At 35.7% G+C, this 19,634-nt stretch overlaps 1 protein-coding gene across 7 annotated transcripts in view; it reads right to left on the minus strand.

Moving 5' to 3' along the window:
• The window catches only part of LRP1B (LDL receptor related protein 1B), a 2,480,145-nt gene that overhangs the window by 789,362 nt on the left and 1,671,149 nt on the right, over positions 1 to 19,634 (minus strand). The window lies entirely within an intron of this gene.

Consider the following 19,634-nt stretch of genomic DNA (forward strand, 5'->3'; position numbering starts at 1 on the left):
CTGCTTCTTTCAGGTATATTGGGAATTGGTTTATGGATTTTTGTGAGTAATTTTTATTTTTTTTCTTTATAGAATGAAATACAGATTATTCCACATGAAATTCACATTTCTTATCTTTCTACAATAGCTGAAAATACTTGCTACCCAAATTTGGGGAAACCTCAACATTAGGTATACCTAAGCTTTATTTCCATACTTCTGAAGGAAAACTACATGTAAGTTTAAGAAGAATGCTGGAGTCAGGTCCCAGAATTAGCACCAAACAATGTGAACCCAGAGTTCTCAGAAACCCTAAGCCAGCAACTGGTTACTCATATGATGTTACTTCTAAATCATGTATAGGCTTAAGAAATGCTACTTCTGGCTCTGCGTAGCTTGTATCCTAATAGTCCTGGTACAATTCATAGATGGATGACCTAACATCTAGCTATGGCTACATCCAGTAGGATCAAAGTTGTGATCCCTTTCGGTGGTGTTATGACAAAAAGAAAGTTTTGTTTTTTGTTCATTCCCTAATGCCCAAATAAAAAGCCACCACCCATGGTCTTAGCTAATGGATTGCTGAGGGCGAGGATCATGGCTTCAATTTGGAATAGCAACAGGTTAATGTAAATCTCTATCACAGAAGCTCCTGAATCCCTAGGAAGATTTCTCCACTGCTCTTTTTTTATTACCTAAGTACATTGACAATGCTTTCTTCTCTCATATTTAATAATTAAGGACAAGTTCTTAAGAAGACCATCAAAAAACTTTTATATCAATCATATCATTTTCATAATACATAGTAAACATATTATTAGGATGCCCATTTTACAAATGGGAAATTGGAAGTAGGTGGTTAAATGGCTTATGCAAATTATTACCAAAGTTCATATTCAATGACAAGACTGGTAACAGGAAATCTTATTTTTCCTAGCCTTCCATTCAATGGTTTGATCAGTTAACATTCATTCTATTCTAACTACATTCCACCATGCTAGTCACTGAAGATACAAAGTAAAAAATAATAAAATAGTCCCTATACTCAGGGCCCTTGCAAATATTTTATTGTGAAAGACTAAATGTAAATATAAAAGCATATACAAAGTAAAAAGTAATGATGGAGTGTGTGATGATAGAGCATGTCACTAGAAATAAGGGGGAGCAGACAAGGCTTCCTCTAAGAGATGGAATCAGAGCTGAGTTTTAAATGAAAATAAGAGATAGAGATGATGAGGTAACACAGGATTGGGAAATAGTCGATACAAAATCACGAAAACAAGAATGTTGTGTGTGAGGAACAATAAGAAAGTCATTTGTAGCTCTGCCATAGAGTACCAGAGTATACTGTATAATATAGAAGAAAAGGCCATTGGAGATAGTAAAGGACTTTAAATGTCCAATAGAAGAGTTTGTATTTGAGCCTATAGTATTGACAGGGAATCACTGGAGGTTGGTGAGCAGAGGATTGATGTGGTCAGTGTTGTGCCTCAGAAATATTGCTTAAATAGAAATAAATATAAAAAGATGGTTTGGAGAGGAGAGTGACCAATCAGAAAGCTAATGAAATGATATAAGTAAGAAGAAATGAAAATATGTTTTAGGATGGTGACCATGTAATAGAGAGAAGGTGAGCAAGAGAAATGGTTGTGAATAATCAACAAGAAAAAATAAATACATAGAAATAAATTAGGTAAAGAATTGGGAATGACTCAAAAGTTTCATACATGGGTGATGTGTAACAGAGAAACAGCACTATTATCATATAGGTTATTTATACCTTTGGTACAGCTAAGTGGAACAGTGAATAGAATATAGGGTATGTAGTCATAAAGACTCATCTTCTTGAGTTCAAATCTAGCCTCAGATACTTACTAGCTCTGTAACCCTGGGCAAGTCACTTTACTTCTGTTTGCTTCCATTTACTCATCTGTAAAATGAGCTGGAGAAGAAAATGGCAAACTACTCCAATATCTTTGCCAAGAAAACCTCAAATGAGATCATAAAGATTCAGACATGACCAAAATGACTGCATAATAACAACTTATACTACTATTCTCCAAGTTTCTATAGTTTTGGGTGCAGCTAGGTGGCTCAGTGGATATAGTGCCAGGCCTAGAATCAGAAGGTCCTGAGTTCAATCTGGCTCCAGGCATTTCCTGGCTGAATGACCCTGGGCAAGTCACTTAATCCCCCATTGCCTAGCCCTTACCACTCTTCTGCCTCGGAAACAATACAAAGTACTGATTCTAAGATAGAAGGTAAGGGAAGAAGAAGAAGAAGAAGAAGAAGAAAGAGGAGGAGGAGGAGGAGGAGAAGGAGGAGGAGGAGGAGGGGAAGGGGAAGGGGAAGGGGAAAAAGAGGAAGAAGATGAGGAAGAGGAGGAAGAGGAAGAAGAAGAAGAGGAAGAAGAGGAAGAAGAGGAAGAAGAGGAAGAAGAGGAAGAGGAAGAAGAGGAAGAAGAGGAAGAAGAGGAAGAAGAGGAAGAAGAGGAAGAAGAGGAAGAAGAGGAAGAAGAAGAAGAAGAAGAAGAAGAAGAAGAAGAAGAAGAAGAAGAAGAAGAAGAAGAAGAAGAAGAAGAAGAAGAAGAAGAAGAAGAAGAAGAAGAAGAAGAAGAAGAAGAAGAAGAAGAAGAAGAAGAAGAAGAAGAAGAAGAAGAAGAAGAAGAAGAAGAAGAAGAAGAATCTGGTTTTGTCTATTTCCTCAATTAGTGCAGTTTAGAACCTCAATATATCTTGGTAGCTGATATAGCAAAAAAATTCATCATTCAAGTGTAAACTTGGTGATGAGACTCTAAATCTGGTTAAAACGTAAAGCTTCCCCTGTTAGGCTGGGTCTATCAGGATTTGTGTTCCTTTAGTGTCACATTCAAGAAACCAGGGTTTCCTCTATGCCACAATCAGCACTGGTGAGGGATTTAGAGGAGCTTTTTGTTCTTTCTGAATGAAAAGGTACTGGAAACACTATACAGCTCCTCTACATGCCCTTTTTTTCTTTCAAAGCTCTTCTCCTTCTCTCTCTTTTGACTTCTTTCCCCATTATATCTTTCCCTTCCTACTCTTCTATTTATATTTTAATGGATTTATTTTCTAGCTACAGTGACAGAGGTATTTAGTCCCACTGACAACACCAAAGAGTATTGCTGAATCCTCTCTTACACTTTGTAATTACTCATTAATTCTTTGTAAGTATATCTAAATCAATTGAGACTAATTTATTGGAATTCACTTTGCAAGCTGTAAGGTATTTCACAGTCGTAAAGGTCCACACTTATAATTGTTGTCACTTGTTATATAAAGTGGTTTATCCTAAACAATATGCCCACATCATCAATACACCTGATCATCTATGAAAATGAATCAAAATGTCACATGCAAACTGTTTTACTTTGTCTACCAACTCTTGTAACCACAAATGTATTCCTTTATGGTTTCATTGAAACTATATTGAAGGAATACATCTTATAAAATAATCAATTATTCATAATCAAAGTACTGCATGCTTTACGTCACTGGGGCATTTTTACTATATGAAAATTTGTTGTATTTGAAATTTGTAAAAGCTTGAAAAAAGTTAAAGCTCACAATCATATGCACACACATATATATGCATGCAAAACACATGAAGTGTTATATATACATATATGTATGTTATATATATATATATAAATTTTTATGGTAACAAAGAAAAACCTGGGAACAAAATATGTCCCTCATCAATCTGAAAATGGTTGAGTAAAATATGGCATATGAAGGGAATGGAATATTATTTCACTCTAAAAAATGACAAACAATTGAGAGTAACTTGGGAAGCCATATCAATTAATACAGAATGGAGCGTAACCAAGAGAACACAATTACAAAAATGTAAAAAAAATATACCTCTGAAAAATATTGAACTCTGCTCAAACACCATAAGCAAGCTGAAATGGAGGGTTTGCTCTTATACTCTCAGGGTAAGAGCAGGGAAATCATTGATAGACATGACCAAGAAAAATGTCAGTTGGTTTTGCTTAATTATACTTCTTTCTGAAAAGGGTGGATTCTATTGGTGGCAGTAATGGCATAAAAAGGCAGAGGGAAATTACAACAGTGTTTTAAAAAGTAACAATGCTTTAAAAATAAACTAATATTCATGAACTGAAATATATGTAGACCAGAAGTCCTTTGTAAAAATGAATTCAGCTCCAAAATCATCCAAAAGCCAACTTCTTCCTGGTTGGGGATATTTAATCCAAATAGAATCATCCCAAGAACAATAACAGAACACCAAATCAGCCATCACAAGATTTGACAGACTGTATTCCTGTGGACCCAGACTCTCAATATCTTATTGAGTTCATCACTACCCTAAGACTCAAGAGAGTCATGGTATCGCTGAAACCTTGAAACTGAGTTATTTCATATTCTGTTCTTCCTCTTATGCTAAAAAAGAGATGTCTTTGTTCTCCTTTGCACCTGGGAATCTTATCACCCAATTCCTGGAAACTCTCTGTGCATACTACTCCAGATCCCCACCCCCCCAGTTCTGCTCCTTCCAGTCCCTTTCCCTTTTCCCTTCTTTAAGAATTATAAAAGTAGATGCTAGTCAATTTGCTCCCATATGCATCTATGTCCTTGCTTAGTAAAGATTATCTTGATTTCAAGGCATCACATTTGAAGGTTATGTCTCAGTTCTCAGAAAGTGGGATAAAGGTCTCTAGGATTCTCAGTGTCCCACAGTGTATGCTCCCCCTTGAGAGAAAGAAAAACCTAAATTCTGTAGGGTTCCTGCCTTAATTTACAAAAGAAAACACAAAAACTCATTTTGTCTTATTTCCCCTTTATAATTTAGAATTAAGTTTGTATAATACATTTATTGGCCTTTGAGTCAGAAAATATGGGTTGAAATTTCCTATCTGTCATATAGTTATGAAGTAGTGTGAATAAGTGAACTAGGTTAGAGAATAAAGTGGAATTAAAATAGATAATGCAAATTAATCAATCCCTGCATTTTTTTAGGAAACTGACCCAGTCCCTCCAGGAGGTCAAGCAACTTATGCAGGTGGTAGGCTAAAATCCAATTATCCTATGGCTGAGAAAAGTGCCAGGAAACAAAGGGACATCAGAACAAACAAATAGGTCAGGACGGAATGCAAGGTAACACATAGCTAACAATTGTGGATTTTAAAATTACTATTCAATAACTAAATATTATTAAGTACATGTGAAAGTAAATAACCCCTGAGAGACCTGAGTGCTATCCACTTATCACTGACCACACATGTGTGTTTGTAATAAGGCTTGCTTATCCTGGTCATTCTGCCCTGGTCACTAAGACTATATCTCACTCATGATACGATTTGAAGCAATAAATGATTTTCTACATAGTATAAGCTTGTTTAACCTCTTACATGGACGTAACCCTATAAAACTGTCTGTAACTTCAGTTAAGGACAGCTTCCACTAGGGAAGTCTGTCCCAGCTGGTAGATTCTTTATTAATCAATAAATAACAGTTCCAAAAATTGAGTTTCTGGGTGTCTGGACTTGTTTTATGAAGTACCTCGCCTCAGTTGGGTGACAAGAGATAAGTCCTTTTGTCTCTCATGGTCTCAGTTTCTCTCATCTAAAAAACATTATTTGCCTCTCATTATTCTTATTAGGGAAAGTGTCTAAAAACCTTAGTGATATTAAAGAATTATTGTTCTTATTTTTAATTTTAAAATTTCCAGGTTTCACTTTCACATGATGCCAATTTTATTCAGACATTTTGATTTAAATAGGCCAGCTTATTTTTTAATTAAAAGAGGCTACTTGGCTCAAGTTCCATAATCAAGTATTATTATAATAAATAGGAATTAAAATATTAATCAGTTTTGGACCTGTAATTTTATCATTCAGGGAAAGCTACAGAAAAATAATGAAAAAGAAACAATTTTTATTATTCCTGTAACATTTTGCAAAAAAAAAAATCCATTAGATGTTTTTCTGCATAACTAAGGCAATAAGCTAATGATTTATCTTAAATATTCTGTTGCTTTCTTTTTTAATCCAGGGTTTAAAAAACACCTTAAAGCAAAAATTAAATCTATACTTTATACAACATAGAATTAAAATTAAAAATGTAAATATGCAGAAGAGAGGAAATTCAGAAATAATGATTTCAATGACCTGCATTGTTCTCTACATGTACCTCCACAGGAACACAAATAATTATTTGGTGATAGTTATTATATTATACTGTGATGTCCATTATACTCTCTTCTCTGTTAAGGTGTGGAACTTATAAGTCTGGGTAGTGAAGTCTAGATAGGTAGGCAGCTGATGTGATAAGAACAAAGGATAAAAGAGTGACCAGTCAGAGAACTCCACAAATTCCCTTCTGATATTTGGAGGAATTGAAGGCCTCTAAAATGTCAGATGGACCATCTGTGATGGACTCTGGAGGTGACATAAATGAAAATTGCACTAGGTGGACAGTAATGGATAGATCATGGTCTGCATTATTGGAGGGAACTCGAATTGATGAGATCACAAACCCATTTGAATGCTGAATATGAGTATATGTTCTTGTGTGGATTCAAAAGACCATTAGCATGATTTTTGCCAAAGTATATCATAGGGGGCAGCTAGGTAGCTCAGTATTGAAGAGCTAGGCCTAGAGGTGGGGAGGTCCTGGGTTCAAACAATCCCTTCCTAGCTAGGAGACCCTAGGTAAATCATTTAATACCAAATGCCTAGACCTTACTACTCTTCTGCCTTAAAGCTAATACACAGTACTACTTGTGAGATGGGAAGTAAAGGCATATTAAAAAAAAAAAGAAAGCATATTGTGGTAACCTGGAATAATGGAAAGAGCATGGAGCTTGATTTAAGCCCTGGTTCTAATGCTGATGAGTATTTAGGTAGGTCACAGCGTCACCTTTAACCTAAATTTTGTTGTCTAAGGGAAGTACAATTGGATTAGATTAGTTTTAGAATCTCTTCCAACTAGCATTCTATGGTTCTTCATCCTGTGCTTTTTATATTATCTTATACATTTACTTACCTAGCCTCACACACATATTTAAAAATCTTCAGTGGTTCCCTATTGCCTTTAGTGTAAATATATATATATATATATATATATATATACATATATATGCATATATATGTATGCATTTAAATATTCAGCATGGCATTTAAGTGCTTCAACAATCTGGCTTTCAATTTTCTATGGTGATTTCAGATTATTATCTTTTATGTAATCTTTGTTCCAGTAAAACTAGCCTACTAACTGTTCATCATATTTAATGTTCCAACATGATTTTCCTTTCCTTTGTTATTTTTTAATTGTTTATTTGCATCAATTAACAACATTTTATTTCATTTATTTTCTCTACCTCTACCCTACCTTATTGGGGAAAAAAAGAAAAAATAAAACTCTTGAAATAAAGGAGTAGTCAAGAGAAACAAATTCTTGAATTAGCCATGACCAAAATATGTTTGGAATCTAATCTATCAGCTTTCTGTCTGAAGATGCGGGATATAGTTCTTCATTGGTTTTCTGGAAAGGTAATTGCTCATGATATTGATGTAAATCCTTAAATCTTTCAGAGTTGTTTTTACAATGTAATTTACAAATTGTTCTGATATGATTGTTATTCCCATACATCTTTCTAAGTTTCTCTGAAGCCTCTTCTTTCTTTGTGTCTTACAGCACAATAATATAACCTTACATTTATTTATCATAATTGGATGAGCCTTTCATCAGTTGATCGGCATTCCCTTAGTTTCTAGTTCTTTATCATTGCAGAAAATGATGCTATAAATATTTTTGTACAGAATGATTCTTTTCCTCTTATTGGGTCACAGCATATGAAAACTTTAATAACTTCCAGAAGTTATTAAAATTGAGGGATAGGAAATAGATAGATATAATTCTATTCTTATACCCCTCCCTCTCCTCAAGAGAAAAAGGTGGCCAGTCTATGGTACCCAACTTCCTGTTTCTAATCTCCTAGAAGGAACTAAAATATTCCTTAGAAAAGGGCAGGAAGAGATGATGCTAGATATTTCCATTCAAAGCTCCCTGCAGTCACATAGAGATGGTCACATTCCATTTGAAACTTGATGGAATGTCAGTAAAAAGTTAAAACTTAATATTCATGAAAGAAGGGATGATTAATTTAGCAAGCTCTCAAAGGATATGGGAGAGAATGGACTCAAGGGCATAAATGGGAAGATTAGTTCTCGCAAAAGAACCAGTATAACTCAAAACATAGATCTTGAGGAGGAGAATAAAGGAGGTAAAAGATTTCTGATAATTATAAAGCAGGTTATCTTCTAATAGAAATTGGAATTGGGGCTTTGAGGAGAGAAAGGTCTGGAATATGGGGGTAATTTGATAGGAGTCATTAAGAGTTAAAAATATTATTGTGCAATGGTGAGGGACATAAGCAGAAAAGTGTGGGGGGGAGGTGAGTAACTATCATGGAAAATTAACATTGAATTGGCATATTATTATGAAATCATTTTCCTGGAAACCTCCCAAAGTGGGTCTAATACAGCATGCAGCCAAAACTTGAGAGGCCACCCAAATTCCCCTATCCCACCCTAGGCTATCAAATTGGTTTAAGACCTTCAGTCTTTTGTGGATATCTTTATAGGATAAAAAGGATTTAAGGCCAGGCCTTATCAGTTATGGTGAACCTGTCCTACTTTGGAAATTAAGGGTGATCAGCCATGTCATCTAAAGCAAAGACACATATCTCTTGTAACCAGTAATGAGGGAGGAATTGGGGTCTCTAAACCCGCCTCCTCTCTCAAAATATCCAACCAATCTGAATTGTCAGGCAAACTTCCAAGGTCAAACTGCCATGCCAATCAGAAAGAGAAGACAACACACTTTAGAAGTAAGAGGCAGTACTCCCTCACTCTCTTTTTTGAGGAAAGAGGCTGGCTAAGCAATCCATTCTTTGTTCATGGGAATTTCAGGCCCTCATTTAAAAAAAAGTCATTCTCAGGGAAAATGGCCTCATATTCTTTACTGGTCAAAATTTGAATGCTACCCTATATAACTGAGCTCAAAAGAATCTTCTTTTTCCCCCAGTAAAACTTTATATTTTTCAGAGGTTCAAAGTATATCTACCGTAACAAGGCAGTCTTGCTTCTTCTTTTTTTTTGTCTCAATTCTCTGTTCATCATCTATTTTGCAAGTATTTTAGGGCTCCCTAACACTTTTTTTGGAGGGAAAAGGATTGATTTATGTGGGGAAGGGGCTTGAGGTAAAGGGGTGTTTGTGAATGTGTGTATGTGTGTGTAATAAAGCATTTATGTACTTATAAACATGTCTCTTTTTAGCTCAAAAGGCCACAGATTGCCTTGCTATTGTATTTGTATGCCCAGCACTAAGCACAGTATCTAACCACATACACAGTAGAAATTTTTGATAAATTGGTTAACTGACTCATGTCACTTACATCTGAAATTAGAGCAAAGGAAGAGATCCCCTTAAAAATGAGTATCTTTTGAGGGAATTCAACCAATACTAGGATTATCTATCAGGACTTTTATAAGTTACTATGTAAAGATAATGTGTTTTTGAGAAACAAAAGGTCTTATATCCAGCCAGAATTATTTGTCCTACTCAGGTTACTATTATTTCATTCCTTAGGCCTATTCCTATTACTCTCTTCTCAGCATCTTCCATTATATAGAGCATCATGAATTGATGGTGCTTTTTAAGCAGTAAAAACATCTGTGCTTTACAATAAGTTGTATATAATTAATAGAAATAAACTTTATTAGTAGGCAAATATAATCCAGAGAAAATCTTGATTACTTATTAATGTACCTCTCTATATCTTTCTACATAAGTGATATGATTGAAAATTTCAATCTAATTCTTGATTTCACAGATAGTAGTAGCCATTCAAAAATGTTTTTTGAATTGTATTCCATCATATTCTATAGCATATGGGTTGGAGATAGCAGAAAGTTATAGAATATTTCATATGATGGTGTCAAACTCATGATCTATAAGTAATTTACTTAAATCCAAAAGATAATAGGGGAAAACTAATTAAAAAAAGATTCTCTGGCCCTGTATCTGCCATTCACTTGTTATGTTGCCATGAACGAGTCAATTCATTTCCTTGGGCCTTAATTTTAATTGCTTTTAAAATTAAGGAGTTGAGGAAGGAGTCAAGATGGTGGCCTAGAAGGAACAGAGGTTCAGACCTCTGAATACCCTTTCTTACCGATCACAAAAATGCTCCTAGATGACTGAAAATCAAACAAAACCACAAGACAGAGCCAAGAAACCCTCCTGCTGGACTCAATTCAAAAGGTAAGCCCCCCGAAAGCCAGAATCCGAGAACACTCGGGTTTAAGGGGAAGGCAGAAGGAAGGTCCCAGGAATACTCTCCCTGCCCAAGAGGCAGCAGGAACTTCTAGGTGGGTAAAGGTGCTTGGCTTGAGGGTGTACCTTGCAGGCACGGCTGTGCCAAGCTCAGAGCATCAAAGAAAGATGGCAGGGAAGTAGCTAGAGAGGGAGCATAGAGCTGGCAGCCAGGCCAGAGATGTGGAGATCCTCCATATTTGCTCCAGCCTTACAGGAGGTGTTGGCCTCAGAGAACACCCAGCCCAACCAAGCTGAACTTAATCCCATCAAAAGTCTTCAGAACTCAGGGAAGTCCAGGTTCCACACCCCTCCCTTCTCCTCCCTCATTGACTACTGGACTTTAAACAAATCAAAAGCCTTCAGAGGACAGGGAAGCTCAAACCCCCAACAACCCTCCCCCAGAGACTGCACAGAGAGATCTTCTGTCAAAGCTCCAAGAAGGGAGACTGAGAGAAGCCCCCAAAACAAAAAAAAATGAGAGGAGCAAGAGCACAGACAAATACAGGGAGCAAAGAAGGGGTGGATATGAACAAATGACAGAAGTAAAGAAAGAAATTACAAGATAGCTTCTATACAGTGAACAGAACAGAGGGGGAGGGATCAGCAAACGATAAATCAGAAATCCCAGGGAATTGGATACAGGCTTTGGAAGAACTCAAAATGCAATTCAAAACACAATTGAGAGAGGCTGAAGACAACTTTAATAGCAAGATAAGTCATCTGGAAACAGAAAACAGTGTCTTGAAAGACAAAATTAATCAGCTGGAAAATGAGGCAAAGGAGATGAAAGATGAGGTAAAGAGGATGAAAGATGAACTCCATAGAAAATCAAACAAGAAATAAAAGGATGATCAAAAAGCCAGGGATGAAATCCAGTTTTTAAGAACCAGAATACAACAACTAGAATTAAGTGACCTCACAAGACAGAAGGACACTATAAAACAAAACCAAAAGAATGAAAAAATTGAGAAAAATATGAAGCAACTCATTCACAAAACAGAGGATTTAGAAAAATCATTCGAGGAGAGACAATTTAAGAATCATTGGTCTACTAGAAAACCATGACAAAAGAAAAATCCTGGACACGATACTACAGGAAATTTTTCAAGAAAACTGCCCCGATATTCTAGAACAAGAGGGAAAAGTGGAGATTGATAGAATCCACAGATCACCTCCTGTACTTAATTCCCAACTGACAACATCCAGGAATGTTATAGCCTAATTCAAGAACTATGAGACCAAGGAAAAGATATTATAAGTTGCCAAGAAGAAGTCATTCAGATACCATGGAACCACAGTGAGGATAACTCAGGATCTGGCTGCATCCACACTGAAGGACCAAAAGGCATGGAATATAATATTCTGGAAATCAAGGGAACTAGGTCTACAACCAAGAATCAACTACCCAGCAAAACTGACTATATTCTTACAGGGGAAAGTATGGTCATTCAACAAAATAGAAGAAATCCAAGAATTTGCAAAGAAAAGACCAGACCTGAACAGAAAACTTGATGTCAAATGTGGGCTACAGAAACCAGATTATTACAGGTAACTTCTTTGATTCTAAAAATCTGAGTGGTTATCGTGGATAATGTTGATTGGCAGCTCAAAGTTTCTTTTCAAAAGACTTAAGGGATAAAATTCATATCTCACAAACATTTTAAAGATGGAAATGGATTTAATTAGTAAATTAAATCTTGTGTGTTATGTAAACTGCTCTAAGCACTTAATGTGTATCCAAGACTGAGCCATAAATCTTAATTGGGAATATTTAGTTTAACAATGGGTAGCTGGAAATGTTGATTTGTATTTAAAGAAAACAAAGTTATTCAGCCCAAACTGCCTGAAGGCTGCAATTACTCACTCTTTAGAGCTACAGACTCCTAAAATGCCAACTTGGGTGTTTTGATAAGATTATGATGCACTTCTTTTTCAAGTATGTCACACATATGGATTTAAAAACAAACAAGTTAAGCTAGTCAATTTTAGAACACTTCTAAATTTCCATCACCAAAATAAAAACAAATCATTAAACTCAACAGACAATAAATTATTTGACTGAATCATGAAACTGTGTTTAAATCCCACCTTGGATATTTCCTAGCTCTTTTACTTTAAGATAGTACCTGTTCCTCAGTTTCCTCACCTATGAAATGAATAGGTAGGGCAATGTGAGCTCTAAGAGTCTTCCAGTTTTAACTCTATGATCCAAAATGACAGCCATTAAATGTTCTTCTGTTTTACACCCCCAAACTTCAACAAGAATTCTTATGGGTAAGACCAACCCTAAGAAAAGGATGAGATGCTTGCAATCCTTTTCCCTTTTTTCTACTAACAATTATTTTTCAGAATCACAGAACTAGAAGAAACCTTAGAGATCTTTTGAAATTGGGGCCCAAGGGTTTCTGTAAATTTGAATAGGAAAATGAAATACATCTTTATTTTCACTAATCTAGAACTAAAATTTAGTATTTCTTTCATTTATCACTGCAAGGAACAAAGTACATGACTATTAGACTTCTCCAGACTGCCAACCACATCTATATAATCTAAAGAAGGTTAAGAACCCCCATCCAGTACCACCACAACTTCTCTTTTTATTCATAAGAAAACAAAAGTTCCACAATGAAGTAATATAGCCAAAATTATATTCCTTAGAAGGGGCAATGAGAGAAACTGAATCTGAACCCGGGCCTTCCAAATTCCTAATTTAATATGCTTTCGGCAACACTGTTTGCATCACTTGCAAGGCCCTGGTTTTTTTGTTGATTTGAACTAAATGTCTGGCTAGTTAATTGAATAAACTGCAGTGTCCTACATAGTCCCGTGCATATGGAAAGCATTCATAACTTTTTTGAATGGAAAAACTCCACTTTTGAATCACTAACCATGTTTTGTTTTGTTTTGGGGTTTTTTTGGAACCCAAAGGATCTGACTTTGAATTCTGAATCTTCCATTTACTTTGTAGTATTTGTTTCAGAGAAGTCACTTAACCTGTTCTGACCTTTGTTTCCTTGCTTGAGAAGTGAAGGAGTTGGATTTGACATTTTAATGTCCCTCTCTTGACTCTAAATCTGGGATAGTGCGCTAACCAAAAAATAAATCAGTCTCCTCAGGAGAGAAGCACACTTGCATACAAGGTAGAGGGGTTTCCCAGTGACACTGTTTTACAACAGAGTGGCTATTTAATAGTGAGAATTTCAGATAGCAGGACAGGAAGATGGGAGACAGTTTTGAAATATCAGGCTTTTTAGAACATAAATTATGTCCTGTGGGTGGCCATGTAGGAAGATCAAACAAAATAATACGCAAAGTGCTTTGCTAACCATAAATGCTATATAAATGCTTGTGATTATTATTATTACCTACTCTGCTCACACAGAAAGCCAAGCCTGCTACTAAAAGAACCACTACTACAAATACAACAGTAATGATGATGATGATGATGATAATCATAGATGACATTTACATAGTAGTTACTAGTTTTCAAAGCATTTTCTTAGCCCAGTGAAGTAGTGAGTAAGACCTCTGAAAATAGTTTCTCTCCCTATTCTCTTCCATACAGGAGAGAAGAATAGAACAAAGAAATAAAAAAGCTCTCTTCCCAATACTACAAATTGGGAATAATTTTAGGAAAGACCAATCTAAATTAATAAGCTCTTGAATCTAAATTTTTTCACTATTTTTTCAAATATTCACAATAATATCAAAGACAATATTATTTTTGTCAACTCTTCCAACCTAATGTAAATACTGTATAATATTCTTCTAGAACCAGCATGTTAATTGTTTATGTATAAAGAGATACCATAAATTTAATAAAAGAGCTTGAAAAATGGACTAGGCATTAAGCTCAGGTTGTTTTACTATTTATTTGCTTAAATTCCTTCCTCCCCCCCACCCCAGTAACAAAATAGACAAGTCCAGCCTAGATCAGTGTCAGAATCATAATGATTTGCAAGTTAATATAGCCCACAAAAACACGTTATTCAACAAACATATGCTGCCTTTAGGTCTTCAGGCCTAATCCTTCTACCATACATTATATACCCTCCCCCCGCCCCCCTGCTCCCACTAGATTTCTGTTGCCATGTTGTCCTTCTAGGATCACTTATCTTGAAAATTATGAAATCAGATTCCCTGGGAAAAGGGTCAAGTCTTTCCTTTAATGTAGATTTACGCCCAATGGACTATTTTTATGGAATTATTAAAACTAACATTTACTGGTTTTAGAATCAGAAGACCTGACTTTGAATCCCAGCCCTTCCATGAACTAGCTGTATGACCTTTGGCCAAATAAAATCAGCTGTCATGGCCTCAGTTTCTGAAATTGTAAAAATAAGGAGGGAGGACTAGATAATATTTAAAGTTGCTTCTAGTTCTAAATTCCTGTTAATAAGAAAAAAGGCAACTAGGAGACACAGTAGATAGAATAGTGGATCTGGATTCAGGGAAATGAGTTAAAATATCACCTCAGATATTTACTAGCTACAAGTCATTTATCTTCTGTCTTCTCAGTTTCCTCATGTGTAAAATGGGAAGAAACACACACACACACACACACACACACACACACACACACACATATATGGCATCTGTATATATTTTTAAAATAACTCCTTCCCAGGGTTTTGATACATTTGCAAATGAGACAGTTGTAAAATTCTTTGCAACTTTTAAAGTACTAGCTATTCTTTATTAAGGGGAAAAAAGGTTACAAATTCATTTTTTTCCATTTCCTAATTAACTTCTGCTACATGTGCTAATAATATCACCAAAATGCCAAAGAGTTAAAAGAATGTAGGAGAAAAAAGAAAGAAAATAGCAGGAAGGGAGAATGTGTGGTTAATTTAACAATGAAAGTCTTTTTTTTTTTTCTCTTTCATTGGACATGTTATAAGTAATACCAGTCTCCATGCTTCTTCAAAAACTTATTTTGATTAGAAAAGGATATATCAAAAAAAAAAGTAGTAGTACTGTTTAAATGTGATTTGTGAAAAAAATCTTCAGGCCATTCAATCTGATAAGTAACCTACATATGATTGAAGTCAAATTTCAACTTTTAATTCAAACAAGAGAGTGTGTGTACATGTGTATCTCTAGTATCTATCTATCTATATCTTTGGAAATCTCAAAGCACTATATAAAAGTACTTTTAAAAATCATAACTTAGTCACTGATGTAGTTGCTTAAATATGTGAGGGTTTTTCAAGAACCTGAGGACAATGTGCCTTCTGAGTTTATAAAATCTAATGGAGAAGAAGAGGCTGTCCAATAAGAGCCTAATTCTTAGAGCAAGTGCAATAGTCATGTAGAGTCATGGTGAATCTCCTTCCAAATATTTATTGTGGAAGGAACCTGTCCTTTCATGCTTCAGAGAATGAACAATGTCAACATAGAATCTAAAAACCCCAAACTTGTAGCCTAGTAAGATCTAATGAACACCAAGTTTTAGGACAAGCTTGTAAGTTGGAGACCCCAAAGCTTGTCCTTGTTCCTGGTTTCCATGAGAATCCACCCTGAAGGGAATCTTAAGCTAGCAGTTTCAGACTGAATAATGGACCCTAAGGTGAAAGCCAATCCACTTGAGGTGGTGGTTAACCCCAAATCAAGATGCTCTTTAGTGCAATAGGCAGTGCATAGGTCTTGAAAGATGAAGGTCCCCAGTTCAATCCTAGGCACGAGGGTGACATATACTAGGAAAGGCTTCTGGAGACAAGAAGAGTCACTTGGCTTGGGTATTAGGGACTAGTTAGACTAGGTTATGACTTGTAAGCTTTTAAAGATGAACAGTAATAACATTTGTCTTGAGCTACCAAAGCTTGTAGCAGAAATAGCTGAATCTGATGAAGAGTCTGGTCTAAGGAGTGATTTGCTTGACCCAACCCAATAGTGAATCAATCAATCAATCAATCAAGTCAGCAGCTGAGATGCTTTCTAAAAGAAAGAGAGTGGCTCATCTATTAGTTATGCATACTTGTATTAAATTTGGTGAGAATTTAAAGGAATAAATGGAGTATTTGAGGCAGAAAATACCCTAGGTTTAAGCAATAAGACATTTTTTATAGTAACTACTTTAAGTTTGGGTCTAATCTCCCTAGACACCAAATGAGTAAGTATTGGGAAGACTGAAACCTGGTTCAAAAGAACATGTTTTATATTTTGGTTCTTGCTTTACCATTTCTTTAAATGCTACTTTATGTAGGAGCCGCCTATAGTTCCTACACAATTTACTTGTGGGTGGTGACCTGAGAAGAAGAATGGAGACTAAAGGAAAAAGGGTGAATAGATAATAGAGATAGATGGAGAAATGCAGAATAAAGACTCAGAAATGACAAGTTAAAACAAGTGGGGAGTCACAAGCTCCAGTAATACTTCTCATGGGCAAGAGAGCCAGAGGAGTAATGAGAAATATGAGAGGCAACAGTGTTGTGAGAAGCAAGTAGACATGAGGAGCAAGAGAAGCTAGAGTGACAAGAGGATCCAGAGCAGACAGAAGATCAAGAGGGAGACTCGCTCGTGTTCCCCAACTTTTATTGGAGATTTTAGGAATGTCAAGTGGGAGGTGATTAGTGAATACATAACATGACATAGATCTTAACATTGGTTGAATTGACAATCACGAAATCAAAGAGGAGGAGATTAATCCAACATGCACCTTGGAAAGGAAAGTGGTCTGACAAGGCATGAGCTAGGACACTGTGGCCGATAATGCCCTACTCAGGAATTCTCTTGACCTTTGGACTGCAGATTCGTCCATACAATGATAAATAAGTAACCTGACCATGAGTCTGGTAAATGAATATATGATACAATATCAATACATTAATCATCCTTCCAAGATGCTAACATGCCTGGTATACTACATATCCCCCTTTTTGTTTAAAAATTAAAACAAGAGTGTATAATGCTAAAAAAGAAATTATAAACTAAATCAAAAACAATAATAAAAATAGTAATGAGTATAGCAAAAATAACAAATAAAAAATGAATTCTAAATCAAATAGCAAAATTAAATTTAATAATTATATAAGACCAATAATAAAGATAAAAATGATCTTAAGTTATTGATCATCCTGCAAAAATGAGAAAAAATGAATTTTATATCAACTATCAAAATCAAAGGTAAAAAAGTTTATGAAAGACCAATAATAATAAAAAATATAATAAAATGATCTTAACTCTCTAGTGATCCTGACTTAATGTGATATCAGTCCCACAGTCCATAGGACATGTGCATTAATATATCATATTACCCATGCACAGCCAGTACTATAAGAAGTTGCCAGATCTTTGAAATTAAAGAAATGGACTATACTTCGAAAGGAGAGGGTATTCTTTTCTTTCCCTTGTCCTGATCATGCATGTTTGGGATATATAAGCCAAGATGCCTGCCACATAGATATTTGGTTGGAACTTTGGTACCAGGTTGACCTATGTTTGAGGGGTCAAAACACTGTGTCCTTTTACCTCCAACCTTTGCAACCAATATATATCCATCTCATATGGAATACACATCTCTCTATGGCTTAGGCTTTCTGGCAAAGTTTATGGTATCCATTGCAATCCCTTTTTATGCAATCAGACAAAATAACTCAGAATAGTCCCAGGAAGTTTAACAAATTCTGGCATGTTCCTACAGTCTCAAGCTTTGGATATGTACAAAAATAAAGTCTCAGATTTATAGTTAATACATAGTTCAGAATCAGAGTGTTAATATTGTTTTGAATATACTTCAAATTTCCAGAAAAGAATATATAGCAAAATGAATAATAAAAAGTATTCAGAAAAAAGAAAAATATAGCAAAAAATGTCTTATTGAAAATAAAAATAGAATAATAATATTCTTGAGAAAAAATATTTTTAAATCCACATACATGCCTTGTGGCAATGTGTCCACTAATCCATATTGTAATAGGGAGAATACATCTTCAAAAATGATTCCTATATTCCTAATATAAGATGGTCAATATTCATAGCAAAAGCATACCAAATATATTAGCATGTAACAAACTATGCTACACTTTATAAAATCTAATTCATATTAAATGCTTAATTGATTTTGGGAAGATGCTAACTGATAAGTTAACACTAAGGGAACAAAATAGATGAAAGCTTAAGGTAATAGTACAAAAAAAATTCCAGAGTTTCCCCACAGATTCCTGAAGGGAGCAACAGCTATTCATAGACCCAAATGGCTAGTCTGGGTGCAAGTGTAGAGTGAGTTTCAGAATCTGCTCTACATAAGTCATAAGTTAAATGCAGCTCTTTTGAATGAATGAAACAAAATGAATAAAATAGCATTAATTAGATATTTACTTGTGTCCAACAGTATAGAAATAAATAGAAAAGTAGATTCTTCTCTGTCTTAAGTATCATTACACTCTCATTGGTAGACACAACACATAACAGAAAAGCTAGGTTTCAAGGTGGATGGGAAGGCCATTTATTCTTAAGGGTACAATAGGTGGATAATATCCAGAGATTCAAAGCATACACAAGTTGGTCAAATGACAATGCCAGGAGATTTCAAGACATAAAAGCAAGACAAATCACAAGGTCTGGAGGAACTTAGAATGACAGGGTGTATAGCAATGCCTGAGCCTTCAACTCAAGGGGAAGAATAGTTACTCACTTATAACTCACTTAAGGCCAATGATAAATAAAGTAGCCTGGTTTATGGGGGAGCATGCCTTTGGTGCTAGCAAATCTTGCCATCTGCCTTCCCTCAAAAACCCTACCTGTGCTATTTTTACTGGCCAGTATTGAGGTACTTTCTCTATTTCCTGCCAGTCTGCTCCAGATTCTCTGGTCTCCCCTCACCAAAAACAAACAAACAAAAAGCCTCCAAATGAAAGCTGAAGAAAGGCCTATGGGCCATCCCAGTAGCACTGGGGCTTGGCTCTGGAAGAGAGGAGACCTTTGTCTGCCTCTGCCCCAGGTCTTTCTTCCAGGAAAAGCTCCTCTCTCTTCTCCCCACCCCCACTGTCTTCTGCATGTCCATTCCAGGCTGTGTTTCTGTCCTCCCTGCCCCTCATGTGTCTGTCCATGTGCCCCCAAATTATAGAAGTGCTTCAGGTCAAATCATAAGCAGGAAAATTCCCTTCCTTGCTTGCATTCCTTGTTAATGCTGAGGAAATGGTAACCCTGAACATCAAAGCCTTAAGATAAAGAAAGCCCCCTGAGACAAATTTCCCCTTGGAATTTTCCCCTAGCTTTTGAGATGGACACAGAGCTAGCCTCCAGGCTATCCATTGATATGTCTGGCTGTATCTAAGACATCCACTCACC

Source organism: Monodelphis domestica, chromosome 4 (assembly GCF_027887165.1).
Source record: "Monodelphis domestica isolate mMonDom1 chromosome 4, mMonDom1.pri, whole genome shotgun sequence".
Lineage (NCBI taxonomy): Eukaryota > Metazoa > Chordata > Mammalia > Didelphimorphia > Didelphidae > Monodelphis > Monodelphis domestica.